Raw genomic sequence first — 16802 nt, 5'->3', positions numbered from 1 at the left:
AGTCAATAAGCATGTATTAGACACCACTTGTAAGACCTTTGCCCTTTCTGACCCTCAATTTCTTCATCTATAGAATGTGAGGGTTGCACTAAATAGACTCCTTCCAGACCCAGCTATATGACCCTCCAGCTACTGGTTCTTCCCCACCTAAAAAGAATCAAATTTTATATATATGTTATTTATATGCATTATAGAATAAAATCTTCATAAAATAAGGAAGTATTCAGTATTTGTTTTTGTATATCCAGCCCCCAGCAAAGTTTCTGCCTCATAGGAACCACTTCATAAATGCTTACTAGATGCTGGGTTGGGGCTCCCTGAGTGGGAGATGCACTTGAGAGAAACAAAGAAATGTCAGAGAGTAAAGATGGGCCACTGAATGATGCCTAGGACACCCGTGTCTTTGCCTACCTCTGTGGCTGACCAGCTTAGAGGTTTGACACAAAGGGGCTCATGTTTATAGATGGAATACTCAAATTATCTTGGTCTCCTAGAGATGGGCCCAGTTTGCTTAGGGAAATGATTCTCTCATTCCGCCTTCACCTACCCAGTCACAGCTGCATGTTGTCATTGAATAGAGCCTTGCTGCAGCAGTAGGTAGAGTTTGGGGATTTTATTTTCAGACTGGCAAAGAATTCTTGGAAGGTGGGTGGATTTCTTTCTGAGACTAAGTTGGAAAAATATGTATGGATCACACATAGACACATATATATGAGTGTGTATATTCATATAACTAGATTTATACACACACAGATGCATAATTAATGGGAAGTTCCTGATATACTTAGTTAATATGGCACTCATCAATTTACAGGAGGGTAGTCAGTTAATTCAATCAATAAACACTTATTGAGCTCTTACTGTATGCCAATTACTGTGTTACATGCTAACCATATGATTTAGCATGACTGAATAGATAATTGATAGAAAAGAGGATCAGGGAATGTGTTTTCAAGGTCCCATAGTATAAGCAAAAGCTTCCCTCATCCCTATTCCCAGGATATTTTTAATCCCTGGAGAATAATGGCAAAAAAGTGAGAAGTCTCTTCTTGCCCATTTCCTTCCACTGGGATATCCACTCAAAGATGACCTTGGTTACCTCTAAGAAGTAAATGTCCACCACTCAAGTACTTAGAAAGGTCTCTGATTTGGCTGGTGCTAAGGACCCATTCTTACTGGCTGTCAACTTGGCTAAAATCTCATTAAAACCCTTCAGAATCTCCCATCTCCCCCAACTCATTCAGAGTTTCCACTCCATGGGCTAAACAAGACCATTCCTAAAGGATATGATTCTATGTTTTCGTGTGTGTGTGTGTGTGTGTGTGTGTGTGTGTGTGTGTGAATACTTACAAAGTTTGAGTGGGTAAGAATAAGGATAACATGTTTATTTGACTTTCTGGTCTATACAGTATTTTCTTCACAATTGGTATTGCAGTCACTCTTTGGGGGCTGTGGGATCCTTGTGGAAAGAGCCTTGGGTTTGAAGTCAGATGATTGGATTCCAATCTTTCTCTTCTATTTACTTTCTTTGTGACCCAAAAAAATCCTATCAAGTGGTCAGACTTCAGGGCATTAATCTGTAAAGTGAGGGACTTGGATTGGGCAACCTATAAAGTCCTTCCCAGTTTTCAAACTATGATCCTCTCACCTTGGATGACTCATTAGCCTGAGTCTTGATTTGCCAATCTGTAAAGGAGGGAGAATAGGATCTCTGATTGCTAGCAGAAAAACACCTTAGAAGACATGAAGTCTAAATTTTTTCATTTTATAGAAAAGGAAACTGAGACTCAGAAAGGATAAGCGATTTGTTCAGGGTCACCCAGCTAATAAGTGTCAGAGGTAAGTTCTGACCAAGGTCTTTCTAAATCAAAATGCAGCAATTCATTTGGAATATCCGTCCCCCAGTTTCCTCATTAATGAATAAATGCCAAAGGGCAGTTTTGAACTTCTGACACAAGACCTGTTACTCTTTTCTCCTCTACTGTAGAGTCTCCCATTCCTATGCACAGGTCTGGGTGAAGTCTGAATGTCAACTTCTCTATGAGCTGGTAGCCTCGGGTCATAGCAAGATGAAGAGCTTTGTGCAAACGAAGATGAGGTTGTGGGTTCAATAGCCTTGAGAGGCAGTTATTTCGCTGAAATACATGGCAGAAGAACACGGTTCTAATGAGGTCAGGATTACTGGTTCCCTTAAGGTGTGGAAATGAAGAGAACACTCAGCATCATCAACCCTGCAGCAGGTGGAACCAACTGAGCATAGCACCTAGTTAGTAAGAATAATTAGTTGAAACAGTGGTATACTTCTTCTCCATAGTGACTCCACCCCAGTGGAGCTCCTCCTGAGTCCAGTCCTGCCCTCCTTCATCAGCTGTTGGTATCTGTTGCCCCTTGGCTATCCTCCCTGGCTGTCTGGTGCACTCTTTTCTTCTCTCTGCCTTTTCTTTCTCCTGTGGTGATCTCATCAGTTCTTATGAGTTCATTGTTCATTTGTGAAGAATATTAAGTCAGCTAGTACTTACACAATATTACGGACAGTTTCCTGGGATCTGTCCCCTCGTGAAGTCTTATGCCTGTATATATGAAGTCTCTCCTTCAGCTCTTCCCATTCACTTAATTGAATTTGTCCTAAAAAGTTGTTTTTGAGGACCCCTTGCTGCCATATTGATTGCCCAGGACACATTTTACGACACTATAATGGCTGAAGATTGTACACCAAACATAAACATCCATCAACCCCTAATCTTAGCCACAGATTGACCCAATGATCCCAGCTGCAGACTGTCTCTAACCATGACCACCAACTGCTACCTTGGCCTCATCAGCAATCTCACAAATGGGTATTGCTGGTTACACAAGGCTGTCAGGAGAGTAGGAACAGGTGAGAGAGCATGGATGACTCAGTTCAGTTCAGTTCATCCAAGGGGCATGATGAAGCCATAATTGACTTCAAATCAGCTCTCAAAAGCTTATTGTTAAATTTTCACCATTTTTACATCTTAGAAATCTGCAAATGCTATAAACCAAGCATTGCTTTAATACTTTCTTGATGCTTTAGAATTAAGAAAATGATGGAAAAATGTAAATATATAGATTAAACTTAAAAGAGAATATCCATATTTTTTTAAAAAGAGAACAAGCTATTAATATTATATATTTAAATGAATATATTTATTGATATTTAAATAATTTATTAAAATGTTTAATTTATTTTAAGTGATAAATATATGATATATTTAAATTATATTTACTAGCTCACCCCTGGCTTAATCCCATGATTAGAGTCATGGCTTAGAGGTCCCATTTCTTCTCCTCAGCCTTCCTTTCAGTGAGAAATTCAACCTCCTGTTCATGTGGGTCGTTTGGAAACAGCAACACAAAGAGCTGGGCCCCTGCCATGATGTTAGACAAACACTCTTGGTATTGGTGATTATTATTAGTCTTATCAATATGACTCACCCTCTGTTTGCTCCAGCACCCAATGCAGAACTGATGCTCCCCAAACATGCCATGCTATAATAATAGTTATTAGCATCATTTTTATTACTTAAAATGAATCTAGTCTCAGAGCGGGCCAGCCTTGAAGAGAACATAGTTTCTACTTTGCCATATGTATGCCCATGTGGGCAGATGGAAAATGGCTGGTGAGAAGAGATAGGGGAAGCAGGGCCAGAACCTGAGAGTTGAGGTCTAGGGGGTGGGAGGGGAGGGGAGGGCTGCCTGGAAGAGAGGGCTGCTCTACATTTCCAAAAGCCTCTTTGCTCTCAATAATCACCCAAATTAATCTCTGCACCTATCTGTCCCACAACGTATTTATTTGTTTACTTGAAAAAACCCCAGCTCAGAGCCAGTGTGGGATCTCAGAGCCCAGCTTCTTGAATAATGCATGAGGTCTGAGCATCCCAGACTCTAACTCACCACACGCCTGGATTGGACCTGATGAGTTTGCCTTAATGTAGCTTGGGATGGCTCTGAGCCCAAACCTTATTTCCTCCTGTTGAAAACATTCCCAGCAGCTGCCACAGGCAAAATGCAGGCAGGGTTTGTTTGTGGAGGTTTTCGGCAGCTTATTTTCTATCTTTTTTCTTTTTCTTTAGGGGAGAGCATCCTTTAAAATTCTTGACTATAGGAAGGGCATTTTTAAGAGATAGGATCTGATGGAAAGGGAGAGGTGCTTAATGATGGCAATGGGTTTGTTCTGAGACCAGGATGCAAAGTAAAACCAAAGGGCAAATACAAGGTGGTGGCAGCACTTCTTAGAGTTGGTATTTCATGTTGTGGCCTCTGCATATGAGAATTGTTGTGGTCCATCCTGCGTGAGAACTTAGAACTGGATGTCAAGAGAACACAGGGCTAAAACTGGAAGGAGTCTTAGACTTCATCTGCTCCATCCACTATCTTTTGGTCCAGGGTCCTGCTTGGAGTCCACTTCAAGTCTCTCCCTACTTGCCAAAATGATTTTTCTTAATTGCATCTCTAACCACATCATTCAATAAAATCCAGTTGCTTCCTATGGCCTCTAATATCAAATATAAACTCCTCTGTTTCATCTTTAAATCTCTTTACAACCTGGTCTCTCACTATCTTTCCAGCTCCACTGGATCTCACTCCTCTCCCTGTTCTCTTAAGTTAACCAAATTGTGTTTCTCACGTCCGACTCTCCATCTTTCACCTCTAGGCCTTTGAGATAGTTGTTTCCAGGGACTAGAATGCAGACCCTTGGAAGCAAATCATCTCTTCCTTAAAGATGCATCTCAAGTACCACTTCAGCATCAAGACTTTCCTGTTCTCCCCACCTGTGAATGAATGCCCTTTCTTCCTTTCTATTTTGTAGTGGGCAGAGCTAAGACATGGACTGAATAGGGAAAAAACCAAAAGCAAATCTTTCTTTTTGTTTGCCTTATTTTCAATTTCAATTTTCCTGTATATATTTAGCCTGTGTATACTTGTATATTTATAAGATATCTTCCTGCATAGAACATAAATAAGAAGAGGGATTGTTTTATTCTTTGTGTTTAAATTTTCAACATTCAGTGTAGGTACTTGATTAATATTTTTCCATCTTATAGATGAAGCCCAGAGAGGAGAGTGATTGAACCTCGATCACGTTGAAAGCTTCCTATGTCAGAGACAACAAAATAATCCTTAAGTCAATCTCCCCTCATCCAGAATATGCCCGATCTGAGCCACATCATAGCTCTCAGACATATCCTGATTGACACTGGCTCTATGAGTCAGTATGGAATAACTGCTCATTACTGAAGATGCTTAGAGAGAGATCCTGCATTCCTACAACCTCAGTGTTGGAAGGGATCCCAAAGACCTTCTGGTGACTAATTTAACCAACACCAGACAAGCATTCCCTTTCTAAAACATCTGAGGATCATTTAGACTTTGTCTTAAAGTCTCCTGTGAGAAGGAACCCACTACCTCCTGAGACAAGAACATAAGTATTTGATGTTTAGACGGCACTTTGAAAAAGATCAGAAGGGTTCAGTGGGCTGAAAGAACAAGGAGAGCTGGCAGCATGATATAGCTTCCAGAACACCTAATACAAACTTAGGCTGCCTTGCTGAAAGCATAATTTCCAGGTCAAGGTAGTGTCAAGGCTACTGTAGACTCTTCTTTGGGTTTAACACATCTCAAGTTTTGGACCCAATTCTGTTTGTCACATTTTAGGAAAGGGATGACTAAATGATGGAATACACAAAGGAAAGTTCTCAAACTCTTTTCTCACCACTCAGAGAATTATAGACCTAAGATTTGAAGGGACCTCAGAGGTTATCTACTCCAACCTTGTCATTTTTTTTTTTTGCATTTTAAAATTTTTTTTATCAATTAATGAAAGTCCATTTTTCTTCCTTTCATCTCCCTCCTTTCTCCAATTGAGGAAACAAGGGAAACAAAAACCATGATATAGATAGATAGATAGAAAGATTAGTCAAGGGAAACAAATTCCTGCATTGACCATATCCAAAAAATTACATTTCACTGCACTCTGAGTCCATCAGCTCTGTCTCTGGATGTAGGTAGCATATTTCAACATCAGTCCTTTGGAATTGTGGTTGGTTATTGTGTTGCTTTTGTCTTTACAATATTGTTATGGTCTAAATCATTCTCCTAGTTCTGCTCATTTTACTCTGTATCAGTTCATAAAAATCTTCCCAGGCTTTTCTGAAATTATATCCTTTATAATTTCTTATAGGCTAAAAGTATTCTATTACATTCATATGCCATGAATGTAATATGCATGTTTTTCAGTCATTTTTAAATTGTGTCTGACTCTTTGTCACCCCATTTGGTGTTTTCTTGGCAAAGATACTGGAGTGATTTGCCATTTCCTTTCCAGATCATTTTACTGATGAAGAAATTAAAGCAAATGGAATTAAATGATTTTCTAGAGGTGATAAAATCAGATTTGAACTCAGGAAAATGAGTCTTTTTGACTCCAGGGAATACTGGTCATTGTACCACTTAACTGCCCCAATGTTTATGTATTCATTTTCTAGCTCTTTTTGCAGTGGCAAAGAAATCTAAACTAAGGGAGTGCCCATATATATGTAGCCATTGTCCAAATAATGTGTACCCCTCCCCCATTCTTTGGGGATTTCAATAAGTAATCTGGCCATTTCAATAAGTAATTTCTTTCCTTTTTTTCTTTCTTTTTTTAACTTATGGATTCATTTTCTCTGAATCTCTAAGCAGTATAGACCTAATAATGATATCCCTGGGTCAAAGGGTATTTTTTTCTTTTTAGTTTTTTATCTTTGCAAGGCAATGGGGTTAAGTGGCTTGCCCCCAAGGCCACACAGCTAGGTAATTATTAAGTGTCTGAGGTCGGATTTGAACTCAGGTACTGCTGACTCCAGGGCTGGTGCTCTATCCACTGGTATGCAGTTTTTATAGTATTATGAGCCTAATTTCAAATTGCTTTACAGAAAGACTGAATCAATTCACAGCTCCACCAACAGGGCAGCAATGCACTTGTCATGGCTCTTTTAGCGTTTGTCATTTTTTTTTCCAACTTTACCAATCTGATGGGGGTAAGGTGGAACCTTAGTATTGTTTTAATTTCCATTTCTTCAATTATTAATAGTTGAACTTTTTCACATCTATTGAGAACTTAGATTTCTTCCTCTGAAAATTACTTATTCATATACTTTGACCATTTATAAATTTGGGAATAATTTTTCTAAATTTGTTAGCCACATATTTATTTAGGTTAAATTATCCAATATTTCTGCATAGATACATGTGAATATTATAAATTTATACATATATTAATGCATATATATATATTTATTGGAAAGAGACTTTCAGCAGAGAAACTTGCTGTGAAGAATTTCCCCCTATTTATATGCTTCTCTTCCAATTTTAACTACATTGATTTTATTAGTGCAAAACATTTAATTTTATATATTAGAATTGTCCATATTGCCTTTTGTGATTTTCTTCATCTATTGATTGTCCTTGAACTATTTCTCTAATCATAGCTCTGACAGGTAATTTCTTCTCTGGTCCTCTAATTTGTTTTTGATATCACCTTTTATGTCTAAATTATATACTCATTTCGAGTTCATTTTGATGTACAATATGATATGATGATCTATGCCTAGTTTCTGCTAGACTGGTTTTCCATTTTTCCAAGTTTTGTCAGATAGTGTGTTCTTACACCATTCATACCAGGATACTGTGCTCATTTGTTTTTGTATATTGGGTATCTGATTGATCTACCTTTCTATTTCCTAACTAGTGCTAAATTGATTTGCTGATTCATAGTTTGTAGTATAATTTGAGATCTGGAACTGTTAGGACCCCTTGCCTTTCAACCTCCCCCAACTCTGATTTTTTCCTTTGAGATGCCTGAATTTTTGTTTTGTCTGATGAATTTTGTTACTGTTTATATATCTCTAAAAAGTAATCCTTTGATTGTTTAATTGACATGGTACTGAGTAAGTAAATTAATTAAGCAGTGTTTTCATTTTTTGTTATATTGGCTCAATCTACCCATGAGCTATTAATATTTTTCCAATTATTTGCATCTATTTTATAATAAAGAACTCTCTAGTTGCATTTGTATCATACCTGTGTGTGTTTTAGCATATGCACAAATATCTTATATATTTTCTGGTTATTTTAAATGGAAATTTTATATTTCAACTTAATGAATTTTGTTGGTAATATACAGAATTACTGATGATTTATTTAGGTTCATTTTATGTTCTGCAATTTTGTTGAAGTTGTTTTAAGGTTTTATTTTAGCTGAATCTCTAGGGTTCTTTAAGTAAACATCATCTCATCTGCAAAAAGTAATAATTTTGTTTCCTCCTTGCCTATATTTATTCTCTCAATTTATTTTAATAATATTATTGTTATAGCTAGCATTTCTAGCACTGTATTAAAGAGCAATAGTAATAATCAACATCTTTGCTTTATCCCTATTTTTATCTAAAAGGTCTTTATTGTCATTATAGATAATGCTGGCTTTTGGTTTTAGATAGAATCCACTTTTCATATTAATACCATTTATTACTATGTTTTCTATTTAAAAAATATGGGAATAGACATCTTATCCAAAGCTCACCTCTAAATCTAATGATATAATTTATGATTTTTGTTGCTGTTATTAATATGGTAAATTATATTAATATTTCCCCTGATTTGGACCAGGTCTGTATTGCAAGTATAAATTCTTATCTTATCATAATGTATAATCTTTATGATTTGGTGCAACTAATCTCAAATGCTAATATTTTACTTAAATTTTTTGCATTCATATTTATTAGGTATATTGGTTTATACGTTTTGACTTTTCCAGATTTAGGTAACATTATCATATTAATATCATAGAGAGAATCTGGTAGGACTTCTTTTCATATTTTTTCACAGTATTTATAGTATATTGTATACATACTATATATTATATAATATATAATTGTAAATTTGTAAATTAGGTATTAATAAATGGGCATTTATTAAGTGCTTGCTATGAGCAAGCATTGTAACTACACTAAGCATTGGAGATTCAATAAAAATAGTCCCTGCTCTCAAGGAGCTCATAGTCTAATGAGAAAAACAACATGCTAACAACTAAATATGATCCAACTATACATAGGATAAATTGGAAATAATTAATAGAAGATAGGCATAAGAATTAAAGGTGATCAAGAAAGGCTTACAGAAAAAGGTGAGATTATAATTGAGATTTGAAGGAAACAAAAGAATGAAGTATTCCATGAATGAGAGTCAGTAAAAGTGCCTAAAAGAAGGAGCTGTTTGAGAAACAAAATACTTCTTAATCTAGAAATTTTTCTTGTGAGTTCATTTATGACTCATTCAGGACAGCTCGATGGTGCAGTAGATGGAACACTGGCCTTGTAATCAGGAGGATAGGTGTTCAAATCCAATCTCAGACATTTACTAGCTGTGTCATCTTGGGCAGGACATTTAACCCTGATTGCCTTGCATCCAGGGCCATCTCCAGTTGTCCTAATCCATATCTGGCCACTGGACCCAGATGGCTCTCGAGGAAAAAGTGAGGCTCATGACTTAGCCTAGCACCCCCCCCCCCTCAAATCCAATTCATGTGCTTGTTATGGCATCATCTCCCTGGTATCATGTTCTTCTTTGAAAATGAAGGACAAACATTATTGTTATGATTCATTCAGTTTTTTTTGTCTGAAATGAGATTATTTAAATCCTCTATTTCTTATTCTGTTAATCTGTACCTTTTATATTTTTGAAAATATTCATATATTTAATTCATCTTGTTAGTCTTATGAACATATAATTATGTGAAATAGTTCTTAATAATTTCTTTTATTCCTTCTTCATTGGTTATAAATTCACCTTTTTAAATTTTTCATACTGACAATTTCTTTTTCTTTTTCATTACAAAGATAAAGTTTGCTAATGGTGTATTTTATTATATAATTATTTTATAAAGAAATGTCCTTGTTATATTTACTTTTTTTCTTTTAGGTTTTTTTTTTTTTGCAAGGCAATGGGGTTAAGTGGCTTGCCCAAGGCCACACAGCTAGGTAATTAGAAAGTGTCTGAGGCTGGATTTGAACTCAAGTACTCCTGACTCCAGGGCCGGTGCTCTATCCACTGCGCCACCTAGCTGCCCCCTTGTTATATTTACTAATTCAACAACGTAATTTTGTTCTCAATTTTTAAAATTTCTTTTTGTATTTTCAGGACTTATATTTTTTATTTAATTGGGGGTTTTTAATTTATTGTTTTCTATTTTTTCAATTGTATACCCAATTTGCTGATCTGTTCTTTCTCTTTTACTGATAAAAGTGTTGAAAGATACACATTTTCTCCTAAAGACATCTTTGACTGTATCCCAAATTTACAATGTGTGTTATTATCATTATCTTCAATTAAATTATTATGTCTATGATTTGTTCTTTGATTTATTCATTTTTTGGATTGTTTTAGAACTTCCATTTTTCACTTTTTTTCCATAGGAGTTTTTAAAAATTTTAATTTTATTGCATTTGTTTTCTGTATTGTTTGATATTTCTGCTTTTCTCTTATTTGTGAGGTTTTTTAATCCTCTAATATATGCTCAGCTTTTGTAAAACTGTTATAAGTAGTTGAGAAAAGTGTACATTCCTTTCCACTCATCTTTAGAGATCTAGCATATCTAACTTTAATAAAATAATCTTCAAGTCCTTAGCTTCTTATTGCTTATTTTTGGTCACATTTATCTAGATCTGAAAGGGAGCAAATTGAGGTTTCCCCCACTATTATAATTTTCTATTTCTCCATGAACTCATTTTTTACCTTCAAAATTGAGATTCTATACCATGTAGTGTATATATGTTTAATGTTGATGTTAATTCTGTATTCAACACCATGCAATTTTCCTGTTTTTCTTTTAACATTCTTCCCTTGACTCCTTTAGTTTAGTTGATGCAAATTAAATTCACTCCAGCCCCTTACTTTAATCTTTTCAGATCTTTATGTTTTGAGTATAAAGAACATATAGTTGGATTTTGATTTCTAATCCATTTTGTTTTTCTCTTCCTTTTTATGAGTGAATTCATTCCATTGACATTCACAGTAAATATTATTACTTCGTGCTTTTCTCTCCATATTCTTCTCATACTTTTCCATGTTTTCTACTACCCTCCTTATGATGAAGATGAAAGAAGGAGTGTAGGATTCATGCTCTAGGTTTGGTGCAATCTACTGCTCCTCTGCTCTTTTCTTTCTTTCAATCCACATTATATCATGGGTTCATACTTTTTCTTTTTTTTTTAAAACTCTCTTTGAGATCCACTTTCTTTTGTTAGACATTCTTCTGTTTGAATTAATCTCTTCCTTTAGCTTTCCTTTCTCTCTAGTTTCACTGTAGAGTGAAGTGTATATATGTCTCCAATTTTGTACCAATTTTTATATAACCTCTTTTCTTTTTTGACCAGTTCAGATGTGCAAAATATTGCTGGGTCCCCAACTTCCTCTTTCTTCTTTATGTAGTCTTTTATTTGCTCACCCCAAATATATGAGATAATTTCCTCCACCTTGTCTTTCCTTTCCTTCCCTTCTAAGATATTTCATTTTTCCCTTCATTTTCATTTTTCTTTTAAGATTATCAGTAACAAAAAATAACCCCAGGTTCTTTGTCTTATTATACTCCCTCTATGACCTCTAATGATATCAGGATTCTGGGAGGAAACATCTTCTTATATTAGAATATAAATAGTTTGACCTTGTTTTGTGTCTTATGATTACTCTCTTGTGTTTGCCTTTTTATGTGTCTCTAGACTTTTGTGCTTATATTTCAAAGTTTCTACATAGCTCTGTTCTTTTAATCAGGAATGCTTCAAAGCGCTTAATTTCATTAAAGGTCCATTTTTTCCCTGTTGAATTATATTCAGTTTTGCTGGGTAAGTTATTTTTTACTTTAACATTTGCCTTCTAAAATATATTCTAAATTCTCTATTCAACTATAGTGATGGCTGTTAAATTGTGTATGATTGGAACTGTGGATCTGTGAAACTTGAATTTTTTTCTTTCTGACTAACTAATTTTTTTTTTTGACCTGGTAAATCTGGATTTTGACTTTAATATTCATGGCAGTTTTTTCTTGGAGGATTCCTTTCAGGAGATGACTGGTTGATTCTATTTTAATTTTGCTTTCTGATTCTAAGAAATTTGAGTAGTTTCTCTATTTTTTTGAAATATGATGCTTAGGCTCTTTTATAGGTTCTAAATTTCAAGTAGTTCAATGATAAATTATTTTTTTTCCATTATCTGTCCTTATATTTTCTTCTAGAGTTTTTTTGTTTTTTAAAAACTTTGTTTTAATGATTCTTATTTTCCCATGAAATCACTGGCTTCTATTTGGTCCATGCTAATTTTCAGGGAGTTCTTTCCTTGGGTGAGGTTTTATATAGCTTGTGCCAAACTTCTAAATCTCTTTCCAATTATTTCTTTCATAGCTCTCATTTTTTTCCAATTTTTCCCTCTCCAATAATTTCATTTGGGGCAGCTAGATGGTGCAGTGGATAGAGCACTGGCCTTAAATTTGAACACAGGTCTTCCTGACTCTGACTTCAGATACTCCTTGTGTAGTTCTAGGCAAGTTGCTTAACCCTTTTGCTACAATTCCCCAATTGTAAAATGAGCTGTAGTTTGAAATAGCAAACCATTTCAGGATCTAAGCAGAGAAAACCTCAAATGGGGTCACTAAGAGTTAGAATGACTGAAACAACTTTATAAAAATATAATTTGATTTTAAAATAATATTTAACTCTTTTTAAGAAGGCTCTTGTTTCATCTCTTCCAGAAATTCTAATTGCACTTGTTCCCAAGCTATGTTTTTTTCAATACTTTGCTTTGCTTTGGATGTTTTGGAATCATTCTCTTCTGGTATTGTTTAAAATGTCCCTGTCAATCCAGAGGTGTGCTAGAGGCATTTTGAACAGCCAATTACTAAATTTTTAATTATAAAGCATTTTTCTCCTTTCCTTTTCTTTCTTTTACTGGAAAAGACCCTTGTGACAAAAATATTCAAGAAAAACAAATTCTAATTTCATGTATTAAATCATGTATTAAAATACATAAAATAAACCTATAATATTCCAAAAGAAGCCAACTATATTGAAATACATTTGGCAATTTGAAAATATGTATATATATATATATACATGTATATATACACACACATTTGTATGTGTATTAGATATAAAGATACTTACTATACATTACCAAATATGTTCTCTATATAGTTTTATGTATTTATACATGAATATATAATTATATGTCTATGTGCAAGACGTGTGTATCTCTCTCCCTCTCTCTCTCTACCTCAGTTTAAGAACCTTTTCTTTAGACTCTCTCTTCTCTGATGACCTTCTCAGTTCCCAGGGGTTCATAGCGATCACCTCCATATAGATGACTCTCAGATTTTTCATTCACTTCTAATCTGTCTCCTGAGCTTCATTCACCATGTCACACTATCTCTGTGACTTGTCCAGTAATAGGTGAATGGTACATTTGGGGCCCAAACTTCAGATTCCAGTCTTCCAGATATTTTCCTCTCCCAATGGAAAGACTTCCAGTCCTGCTCAATTAAAGTTGCAAAATCAGAGCACAAAATAAGGACAGAGTGAGAATGTGACTTGTTATGAGGGAATGACCAATAACAAAATGTGTAATTAGTGGAGAGAATAATAAAAGGTGATCATATTAAGGACAGGAATTGAGGATAATCAGTGAGTGACTCCAAAAAACCAGGAAGGAAATGTTACTCATCATATTTTATCTATACCTCAAATCTTCAAGGACTTATCATTTGTCAGTGTAGACACTCCCTGTGAAGACACTGATTACAACCTCTCCATGAATTAGGAAATGGTTTTTCAATCATCATCATCCTGCAGTTAACTTGGTGATTTATCTAGGTTTGTCATGTGATGGCAGAAATGTCATTTATTACTAGGCCTATATTCAAAACCTTCCTGTTTGGTAGAACTGGCTAGGTCTTAGAGTCTACTGGCACAACGTTCAGTAAACTAGAACTTTATGTTATGATAAGATATCCAAGAATCCAAGAGGATTCAATAGTTATGCAATAAATATTTATTAAATAAAGGAAAGAACTCCCTGGAAATTAGATTTGTGCAGGGAGGGGTAGGGAGGTGGAGGGTTGAGGAGTTGGGGAGAGGGGCTTGTAGAGGGTATGACTGAAGCAGAAACAAGGAAACTCTAATTGAAGAGGGTGGGATTCTCCACATCCCATGGCAGGTCTTTGGGGATCTGGGTCAGGGAGCTTTCCTGGAGTCATTCCCTTATCAAATAATTAATTAAATAAATATTTATTAAATGTGAGAATGGCGATCACAAATGTTGGACATGACTGAACAACAAAGAGCCTAAAGATAGCTTAAAAGGACATAATTATTTTTTCAGGTATTTGATATGGAAAAGGGAAGAATAGTAATTGGTTTCACCCCAGAGAGCAGAACTAGGTACAACTGATGGAAATTACAGCCTTTAAGTCAGTCGACAGACATTTAATAAGCATGTATCAAGGACTACACATTGTACTAAGTCAAGGATGCAAGAAGGGTAAAAATATGGTCCTTGTCCTCAACAATCTTATATTCTATTGGAGAAGATAACATTTATAATTAGGCAAGTACCAAATCTATCTATCTATCTATCTATCTATCTATCTATCTATCTATCTATCTATCTATCTATCTATGAGGGGAAGGTACTAGAAGATAAAAGGGATTAGAGAGGCTTCCAGTAAAAGACAGGAATTGAACTGAACCTTGGCAGAAGATAGGAAAACTAAGAATTAGAGGGAAGAGAGAATATTCCAGACATGAGGGAGAGTCAGTGCAAAGTCTGGAAGATGGAGAATTGGTTCAAAGGACTGCAAACTGGCCATTTTTGCTGGAGAGAAGTAAGATGCAAGCAGACAGGAAAGGTAGAAATGGGCCAGGTTATCAAGAGCTCTAAAAGCCAGATTGATCCTGGAGACAAGAGGGAGCCACTGGAACTCATTGAACAGAGGTGGAGGAGAGTGAATGGTCCTATCAGGCTTATATTTATCATATGATCATATCATATCATATATCATATCATATATCATCATATATCACATCAATTTACTATATTAATTATACTATATGGAATAACTTCCCAATAATTACATCTGCCCAGGATGTAGTGATTCACAATCACTACAAGTATAGTCTGGGCAGCCACTAGTTTGAAATATTATGAAAGAGATTTCTATTCCATTGTAGACTAGATTAGATGGCTCCAAGGAATGCCTTCCAGTTCTGAGATTCTCTAATTCTATAAATCCCTGACACTAGAGAGACAGTCTTTGGAAGCGAGTGACCTTTTGGAAGAAAAGGCCATGAGTTTAAGCTGACTGACTTTTCCCAGTATTCACTGACCTTATCAAGTTTGATGATTTCTTCAGTCAAGTATCCATACTAATCAGAAAGAAGGGGAGGGGGCATTATACCTAATGGTCCCCAGCACTCTGGTATGCTGGAAAGAGTCCTGGATTTGGAGTCAAATGGACAGGATTGGTTATGTTTTACCCATGCAATATTTGGCAATTATGGCAAAATCTCTCTGGACTGCTCTTTCCACATCTGGATAATGAAGGGTTTGTGCCAGATGATTACTAACATTGCTATGATTCCTGGGAACCAAACTCATTTGAGAACCCAGATAAGAACAGAACCTTTCCCACCTCTCAAACACAGACCCCACTCCAAAGCTAACAAAACTTTTGTCTTAAACAGCCCCAGGCTCGAGGTCAGTTCCCAGCTTCCTTCCTATCTATATAGGCCCTCAGATTGTCCTAGTCCCTTCTCTCCAAGATAAAAGAATCTGACAAATACATTTACCCTGGGAAGGAAGGAGGATAGGATTTGTGCAGAGAGCGGTGGGGAGGTGGAGGGTTGAGGAGTTGGGGAGAGGGGCTTGTAGAGGATATGACTGAAGCAGAAGCAAGGAAACAATTGAAGAGGGTGGGATTCTCCACGTCCCATGGCAGGTCTTTGGGTTTTGGGATCAGGGAGCTTCCCTTATTGGGAGATGCAGCCTGTGTATAAGGTTGCCCTGATTAAATAGTCACAAGGTTCGTTATCTCCAACTACAGGAGACATCTCCCTCTGCTTCTGTAAAATGAGCTCACGATCTTCATTATTGGAATGACCTCTATAAAGCAAGGAACAAGGAAGTGGGGAAGAAACTGGAGAGTTTCAACCAAACCCCTTTAGCTGAGAAAGGAGCCAGACTGGACTGGTCTTACTGGTGCTTGCTGACAGAACTGAGCCTAGGCTGCCCTTAGCATTTATTAAATGCTTACTATCTGCCACTCACTTTGAGCTAATATCATTTGATCTTTTTTTTTTTTAGATTTTTTTTGAGGCAATGGGGTTAAGTGGCTTGCCCAAGGCCACATGGCTAGGTAATTATTAAGTGTCTGAGGCTGGATCCGAACTCAGGTCCTCCTGACTCCAGGGCCGATGCTCTATCCACTGCGCCACCTAGCCACCCCCTCCACCTAGCTGCCCCTATCTCATTTGATCTTACAATAATTCTGGGAAGGGGGATAATATTATTATTCTCATTTTACAGTTGAGGAAACTGAGACAGAGAAAAGTTAAATGACTTTCTCAGGGTCAAATAGCTAGTAAATGTCTGAGACTACATTTGAATTTAGGTTTTCCTGACTCTAGACCCAACTTTTTATCCACTGGGCTACCTAGTTGTATAACCTTCTCTTATTCATTGTCAATATTTCCTCATTACCT

This window comes from Macrotis lagotis, chromosome 4 (genome assembly GCF_037893015.1).
Source record: "Macrotis lagotis isolate mMagLag1 chromosome 4, bilby.v1.9.chrom.fasta, whole genome shotgun sequence".
NCBI lineage: Eukaryota > Metazoa > Chordata > Mammalia > Peramelemorphia > Peramelidae > Macrotis > Macrotis lagotis.
The sequence above is the reverse complement of the archived record's forward strand: the minus strand, read 5'-3'. Positions refer to the sequence as shown.